Source organism: Salvia hispanica, chromosome 2 (genome assembly GCF_029641045.1).
Source record: "Salvia hispanica isolate PSC_SH4W2 chromosome 2, Shi_PSC_v1, whole genome shotgun sequence".
NCBI classification, from domain to species: Eukaryota; Viridiplantae; Streptophyta; class Magnoliopsida; order Lamiales; family Lamiaceae; genus Salvia; species Salvia hispanica.
The window spans coordinates 37,845,676-37,853,811 of record NC_142693.1 but is presented as its reverse complement, the minus strand read 5'-3'; the positions used below and the strand labels follow the sequence as shown (position 1 = coordinate 37,853,811).

The following is an 8,136-nucleotide window of genomic DNA, read 5'->3' as shown; positions in this document are numbered from 1 at the left end:
TTAGGGATATGGACGAAAACCGAGCACCCGAAGACGCGAGGTTCTAGTGTCAAGGGGGGAGGTATCTTGGTGAAGGTGGACAAGAGTTGCAGAGGGGTTTTGTGTTTGAGAATACTGGCAGCCGGTTTAAAAGGTAGGCTGAGGTGGCAATGGCTTCTGGCCAGAAATGGCTTGGGACTTGTGATTCTATGAGCATAGAACGGGTCATTTCGTGGAGAGATCGGTTTTTTCTTTTGGCTACACCGTTTTGTTCAGGAGTGTACGCACAAGTGGTTTGATATATAAGACCTTTTTCTTGGAAAAATTGCTTAATACTAGAATTAACGAATTCCCTCCCGTTATCTGACCGAAGTATCTGAATGGATTTTTGAAATTGAGTTTGGATAAGATGGTAAAAGTGAGTTAAGTGTGAGAAAACTTCAGATTTATGTTTCATAAAATATACCCAGGTCATACGAGTGCAATCATCGACAAAAACTAAATAATATCGAAGACCTTGCCCCCCAATAACTGGTGCGGGACCCCACACATCAGAATGTACCAAGGAAAATAAGGTTTCAACACGAGTACTATTTAAAGGATAAGAGTTTCGGTGACTTTTGGATAAAAAACAAGTTTCACAGTACATGTCATGCTTAGGAATAATACTAGGAAATAACAATTTTAAGTAACCGATAGAGGGATGACCCAAGCGCCGATGCCAAAGCCAAGCATTCCGATCTGTCGACCCGTGAGTTAGCATGACAGTTTCTTTTGAGCTATCTCATCCACATAATAAAGTCCATCACGTTTAGTGTCACGCCCAATTATCTCCCCGGTTCGGATATCCTGCAACAAACAAAATTGTGGTTGCATTAGTAACGTACAATTCAACTCCTTTGTGACATGACTAATGGACAATAACTTGTGAGACATTGAAGGAATATAGAGACAATTTGAGAATTGCAGTGTTGGTGATATATTAACAGTCCCGGCCCCCTCAACAACTGTAAAATCCCCATTGGCAGTCTGGATGTGTGATTTGTGAGGTTTATGGAGTTCAGTGAGATCGGTGGCATCATATGTTATTGTATCGGTTGCCCTGTTGGGGTTTGTATACTAAAAGATGCTTCGAGCGTACATGCCTTTGTACAGTCAGCTTGTGCATGTATACGAGAAACGCCACATCCACTTGTTTACCTATTTATGAGAATAAATAATATAATATAAATGGTTTATTATTGAAATATGATAAACAAGTCTAAGGCTTTTTACTAAGAAGGTCAAGTAGGGAAATTCGATGAATCTCCTCATGAATTTTCCAGTAGGGGACTTGGCCAGATCTAGTAAGAAGAAAAACGTATTCACAACCTAGATAGGCTTTGGCTACCTATTGGAACGGTTGCGGTGTTTGTGATAATTCTCTCTTACCTAAGATGAGATTAGTAACACCGGTGTGGTAAAGCACTGAAAGGATCTAATCCGAAATGTATTCTTTATTGCTATCTACTGAAAGAATATATTTCAAGAAAGTTTAGTATTTTCTAGTCTATGATATTAATATCAATATTGTTTATTCAATCAAACGCCACTTTGACTTATCAATATGTGAGAGTTTGTACGTAACTCAAGTTCATGATATCTTGGGTGGTAGTAATTGAATAACATGAAGGTATTGGAATATTACTTCATAGAATTCGCGTGCCCAGTGTGGTATGATTAAATCCCTAAGGGGTGATCCCCAAGAGGTGTTTGAAAAAGGAATTTATTATTCAGAAAACTGCGCAGTTGGAATTTATTCCACGAATAATAAATAAAGTTTCAAACTAGAAAAACTCTTTGGAGAATTAATTTAATTCTAGTCACATAACAGACAAAAGAATTAAATTGATGGATCAAGATAATCTTAAACGCAGGAAATATTATAAAATAAAATGGACCCAAGTTATTTGTAATTTGGTGATTTAAGTGGGAGTGCAATATTATTCTTTAGTGGAATAAAATAATATTCCATTGATAATATATTAAATCATGGGTCATTTGATTTAATTAGTAATTTATCTAATGGGTGAGCCCAACACTTAAGTCATTCCATGGATCCCCAACCTAGCCCAACAAGTCCATTATAAATAGTGATGAGATGTGGAAACCCTAGCACACCATTCATTCACAACACTCCTCCCTAAACCCTAGAAGCCGTCGCCGGCTCTCTCTCTCTCTCCTTGCCTCGGTTTTCGTGCCTTGGCACGTGGGAGAATTAGGGTTTTGCTTTGTTCTTGTTCTATCCTAATTCATAGGATTAGATCAAGACAATATCGAGTTTGTGATTGGGTTTTCCTAGATATCTTCAAGACTATCATTGATTATCTAAGATCCGCCCACACGGATGGAGAATCAAGGACTAGGGAATAGGTTGGAAGATTCACGGTCGATAAACCAAGGATCTCCGGGTGGTGCAGCTAGCAACTTCGATCCTATGATGGATCAAAATGAGGTAACAATCGAATCTACATCAAATTGCATGATTATGTGTTTATTTGATGTCATATCTATAGATCTATGAATATTGCATGAAATTGGAGTCGAATGCATAATCAACTAAATAGATCCGTTCTAGGACCTGTTTGGTTTCCGTGTCTTCCGCTGCGGTAGTCCCAACATGCCCCACAGTCAAATATCCATCTGTCATTTTTTTCTTGATCACTGGACACTATACACGCAATTACATGTTTTTCGAGAGGCTGAAATTGATTTTGGCACAAAATTGGGGTATTTATGTGTTTTCCGGAAGTTTTGGGGTAAAAGTGAGGCTGGTGATTTTGGTAGAGGGGTTTTTGAAAAATTGGAGATGGGTGGGGTATATTTTCTGATTTTTGAAAAGTTTGGGGGTCTCTAATAAAAGATCCCCCAAACCCTAATGTACCTGAACCCAAATTGGGCGCCGCTTCTCCTCCATTCTCTAATTCTGCACTCCAATCACCGATGACGCTCCCACTTCCTCCGGCGACAAAATTCGCCGCCCCGGTCTTGTTCGCCGATTGGATGGTGGTGTCGCCGGTTCTATTTGTCGGTTGGGCAGTCGCGCTCGCCGGTTGGGCAGTCGCGCTCCAGCTGCTAGAGACGGCGCCGATTCCGCTTCCTCCGACAACTGCGGCGGCGTGACCCCAGGGTGCCCACGGTGGCTGCGGCTTGCCGTGCTTTTCCTCCCACCAATCTGGATAACCGACGAGTTCAAAGCACGACTCTTTTGTGTGTCTCTTTCGTTTGCAGTAAGAACACACCAATTTCGACTTGTCCTCTTCTTCACTGCGTCGGTTTCTGCCGGTGCCGCTGCGACCGCCACCCCGAGAACCGCTGGCCTGGTTCTGCCACCCTCGGACGGCGAGACCTGTGCCGATTCCGTCAGCTGCAACTCCTCCGTTGTTGTTTCCCGTTTGTAAAATTTGGAGTCGCGTCTCCTCTTGCTGGACCAAATTGTACGCATAATCAACTGAGGGAAGTGGATCCATTTTCAGTATCTCTCTCTTGGTAGTTTCGTATTTGCTATCAATTGCATACACAAATTGGCATATTCTCTGATCTTGTATGAACTTGTCGTGAATCTTTATATCTTCTGGGTATATCATTGGGTTCCTCTGCTTCTGATCGATTTCAATCCATAGCTCAGTTAGCATGCCCCATATTTCATCTAATGATTTGCTTCCCTGTCGCAGCGTGGTCGCCTTATATTGGAGGTCGTACACCTGAATTTTATCTCCTCCGCTCCCATAAGTGACGGCCAAAGCATCCCAGATATGCTTCGCCGTCGGATGTTGTGAAACTCGACTAACCAGTCGGGGTTCGATGTTTTGTAACAACCAAGTGACCACACAGTGATCGGCTTGTTGCCACTGTATGAAAGCTGGATCAGTTGGCGGAGGGGGAGAAGGCACTCCGGTGACGTGAGAGACCATTCCCCGACCGCTTATCGCCGTCTTCACAACCACGGACCAAAGGGTGTAATTTTCTCCATTAAGCTTGTTTCCACCGATGTGGAGGGGCTGTGTGTCTATTCTGTATGACACAACAGTGGTTTCTGGTGGATTTGGTTGGCTCGTCGCAAAACTATTGTGCATAAAATTGGCAAATTGCCGGGCAAATTCATCTGCCATAGATGAATCTGAGGTTTCGGTTATTATTTTATTGTCATCTGACATTTTGGCTTATGGTTACAGGTACAACGGGAAAAGAAAAAAAGGAAAAAATTGGAAAGGGCCGAGAAAGGTATCAAGGACGATGATGATACCTTATCTGAGTCCAAACCCGCTCTGATACCATGTTAAATGGTTCAGTCGGCATATTTGAGAGAAGAGTATTACAAAGCTTATTGATTGTATTGTATGAAATGATGAAGTGGTACCCAACACCCATGTATTTATAGGCATGTTGGGGACCCTTGAGTTACTACAATAAATGTCGTCTTGGAACAAGACTAACATGGGAACAAGGCATGATTTATTATTCTAATCTTGGGACTCATATATTCCTTAATGCTTCTCCTCTTCTCAACATGCTTTAATGCTTCTCTTCTTCTCAACATGATGTACTACTATTATCATGAGTATTGATGTAGTACGTCACTTGTCAGATTCATATGATGTTAAGTAGCATTTATGTGTACACTAACTTGTCCATTGTTTCTAAATTTTGAATAAAATGCTTTTAAATCTTGTCCACATTACTTCATATACACTAACCATCAAAATTGTTTTCAGTAGTATCCAAATATTTCATTTTTTTTTACAGAAGGGATTTTCATAGACGGATGATTGGGAGTATGAGGTGAAGAAAATGTGGACTGAAAAAGCTGCAAAAAAAATACTCAAGTTTTATTAGTACTTTGAAGAAGGTGTACATTGTACACAGATGGTAAATCTCGACCCATTTACGTACCTCAGGAGATGTGGACTGGATCGATTGACCACTGGAAAGATGAAAATGATATCAAGAAATCTGAAGCAGCAAAGAAGGCAAGAATGTCTGAACCAGATGGACCTGACACTGGAATAAGCAAGCAACGAGGGGGGTCGTTGTCTGTTGAGGAGAGATCTATGTGAAAGGTTAGTGTTATACATTTATATGATCGAGAAATGGAATAGTTCAATTTTTCCCTTTAAATGGTAGTAGTAGTTAAGTTCAAATAAAATAGTAATTATTGCTAATAAGGGATAGAATGCTAATTTTACCTAATGTTGTAGTACTTTGTGTATAAAGATGATAGATAGCAAATGTTTCGATCCTAGAAACAAATGTTGATTTTGTGTAAGTTGCAAACTAAACCAAGAGTTTTTGTTTTCCTTCTGATTATGTTTCAAATTCTTAGATGATGTTGTACAGAACAAATACTTCATCCCAATGGTATGAGCTGTAATATGTGTGTGCTGGGTGTAATATTAAAAATTTTGAGATTTGCTGCATTTGGGAATGATTAATTGTTTCGTGACATGCTGTTGATTAGGTTTTTGTGGATTTTTTGTGAAGAGATAGAGTCTTAAGTTAGCAATGGCTTAAAATTATCTCTAATGATGATAAATAGGCTACCGAGAAGGGAGTCTCGGTGATGGATTGTGAGTATGACTCGTTTCAAGAGATACACACGTTCAAGGACGGGCTGTATACCGTATACATACAAGAAAGCTGCAGATGTTGATGTAAGCAAGTTCAACTTAAATAATGTGTATTTGTAGGCAACTTAAATTAACTTAGATAAATATGTAATTTGTTTGAATATAATTTCATTTATATTAACTAGGCAAGAGTGCAAGAGATTGCTGCAACACGGGGCGAGAATGCAAATTTGAGCCAAATCTTTATCAATGACACATTTGGAGGTAAGCTCAACAAAAAGAGGAGGATGTTTGGGACTGGGAATCTGGCAAAAAGCCTCGTGCGTGGCAGCTCAGCAGGAACTCAAGGAATTAATGTTCCTGCCTCGGTCGGCTTAGATCCTTCTGTTCGAGCCGAAATAAGAGATGAATTGCGCCAAGAATTGCCACAAGAGGTGCAAGAGATAGTGAAGGAGATCATGATGACGTCGCACAAGTCCAGCCACAATTCTGATCCAGCAAGTATATGATGTTAATGGAGCAGTCCTGAAGTTGAGTGAAAATGCGATGAAGAAAGAACTTGATGCATCTGATCAAGTCTGCAGAGGTAGCAAGGATTCCATAAAGAATGTGCCATGTAGAACAACGAGCTCTCATTTAATACATCCGACGGAAAGAATTAACTAATGGAGCTTAATTAACACCTGGAGTTAGGCTACTACACTGTCCCCTGTGTTCAGCAGAATCAGTTGCTGGAGTTTGTCTTTTAGCTAGAATTGCTTGCTGGTTAAGCTAGGGTTTCAGATATTGTTCTAGTCCCTTCTATTGCTTAGTATATATAGTGAAGCTGAGTTGAATTATATTAAGCGTTAAAAAAATACATTTCTATCTATACAAAGAAACATCACTTCTTTCACTCTACTGTTCTTATTTACATCTCACTGTTTCAAATCCTAGGCTCCCATTTCCTTTCTTTTGCTCTTCCCTGTTTTCACCTCTTTTTTTTTTCTCATGGCTGAGGAATCAGCAGCAGGAACACTGCTGGATGTTGGATCCAGGTTGTCATTGTTCCAAGTTTTTCCTCAAAACCACCCGATGTCCATAAAGCTGTCTGGAGATAACTATCTTATGTGGAAGCAGCACGTGCTATCCGCCGTTAGAGGATATGGCCTCGAAGGCTATTTTACAGGGGAACAAATCCCCCCTCCTCGAATGATAACTCATGCAAGAACCTCTGAAGTTGTTGCCAATCCAGCATTCATCAGCTGGAATATGCAGGATCAAAGGCTATCCCATTGGCTCCAATCTTCTCTCACTGAGAGTACAATGGTGATAGTGGTTGGTCTCAGCTCAAGTCAAGATATCTGGGAAGCACTTGAGGCAAACTTCTCAAGCCAATCCAGAGCTAAGATTATGCAGTACAAGCTGCAACTTCAAACAGTCAAGAAAAATAGACTGTCAAATAAGGGCTTACCTCGACAAAGTGTAGAATTACTGTGATTTGCTTGGAGCAGCAGGCTGTAGTGTCTTGCAAGATGACCATGTCATGCACATTCTATCAGGACATGGATCTGAATGTCATCCGGTAAGAGTGGCCATCACCTCGAGAGCTGAGTCTTGCTCAATCCAGGAAGCCACATCTATCTTGCTGAGTTTTGAGTCTGTGCTTAAAGAAGGAAGCTCAAGCACTACGAATTCTGAAGGATCTCTTTCTTCGGAAAATCTTGCCCAATCTGAATCCAAAAAGAGAGTCAAATTTTAGAGATGATGGAGCAAGAAATTCTAACTACAGAAATGAAATGATGGAGGTAGATCTACCAATTTCAGGGGAAGAGGTGGAAGAGGAGCAAGAGGAGGAGGGAGATCTGATGGAAGCAATAGACTCACTTGCCAACTTTGCCAAAAACCAGGACATGCTGCTGATAAGTGCTGGTACAGATATGATAATCCTCCTCAAATCAGACCACAAAATCAGTCTTATTCCTTCCCAAATGCTCCTGCAGCAAATGTTTCCCACACTAGAGGCCCACATCACAACACATCAGCCCAACACATCACTCCCTCTGAGTTTGGAGCTGACACCTCTTCTCCCTCATCTTGGTACCCAGATTCAGGTGCAACAAATCACATCTCGAATGACTTCTCAAACCTCAATGCTGCTACAGACTATAATGGAGGTAAATTCTGCACATAGGTGATGGAAATGGAATACAAATTGCTCATATTGGGAATTCTAAATTTAATTCTTCATCTGATCCAGCCTCTAGAACCTTGTTTCTGCACAACCTTCTTCATGTTACTCAAATCTCAAAAAATCTTTTAAGTGTGTCACAGTTTGCTAAGGATAACAATGTCTTTTTTGAATTTCACCCGTCTTTTTACTTTGTGAGAGATCGGGTATCCAGGGAAGTCATTCTCAAGGGAACTCTTGATGATGGTCTCTACCACTTTTTACTTCACAAGCCTTTCCAGAGTATCAAGAGTTCAAGGCTCTCCTATCCAACCTCTCAAAATAAGAGCATGAGTAGTGTCCCTGCTTCTAGCTCATCATCCTCAAGTCCAGTCTTTCATT

General features: G+C 40.8%; 1 long non-coding RNA gene across 1 annotated transcript; it reads left to right on the top strand.

Moving 5' to 3' along the window:
* Window positions 1-2,929: 2,929 nt before the first annotated feature.
* On the top strand, window positions 2,930-6,414 carry LOC148932346 (uncharacterized). Its single transcript, XR_016135882.1, has 3 exons — window positions 2,930-5,078; window positions 5,555-5,669; window positions 5,771-6,414. It is a non-coding gene; the product is annotated as an uncharacterized LOC148932346 (long non-coding RNA).
* Window positions 6,415-8,136: the final 1,722 nt, after the last annotated feature.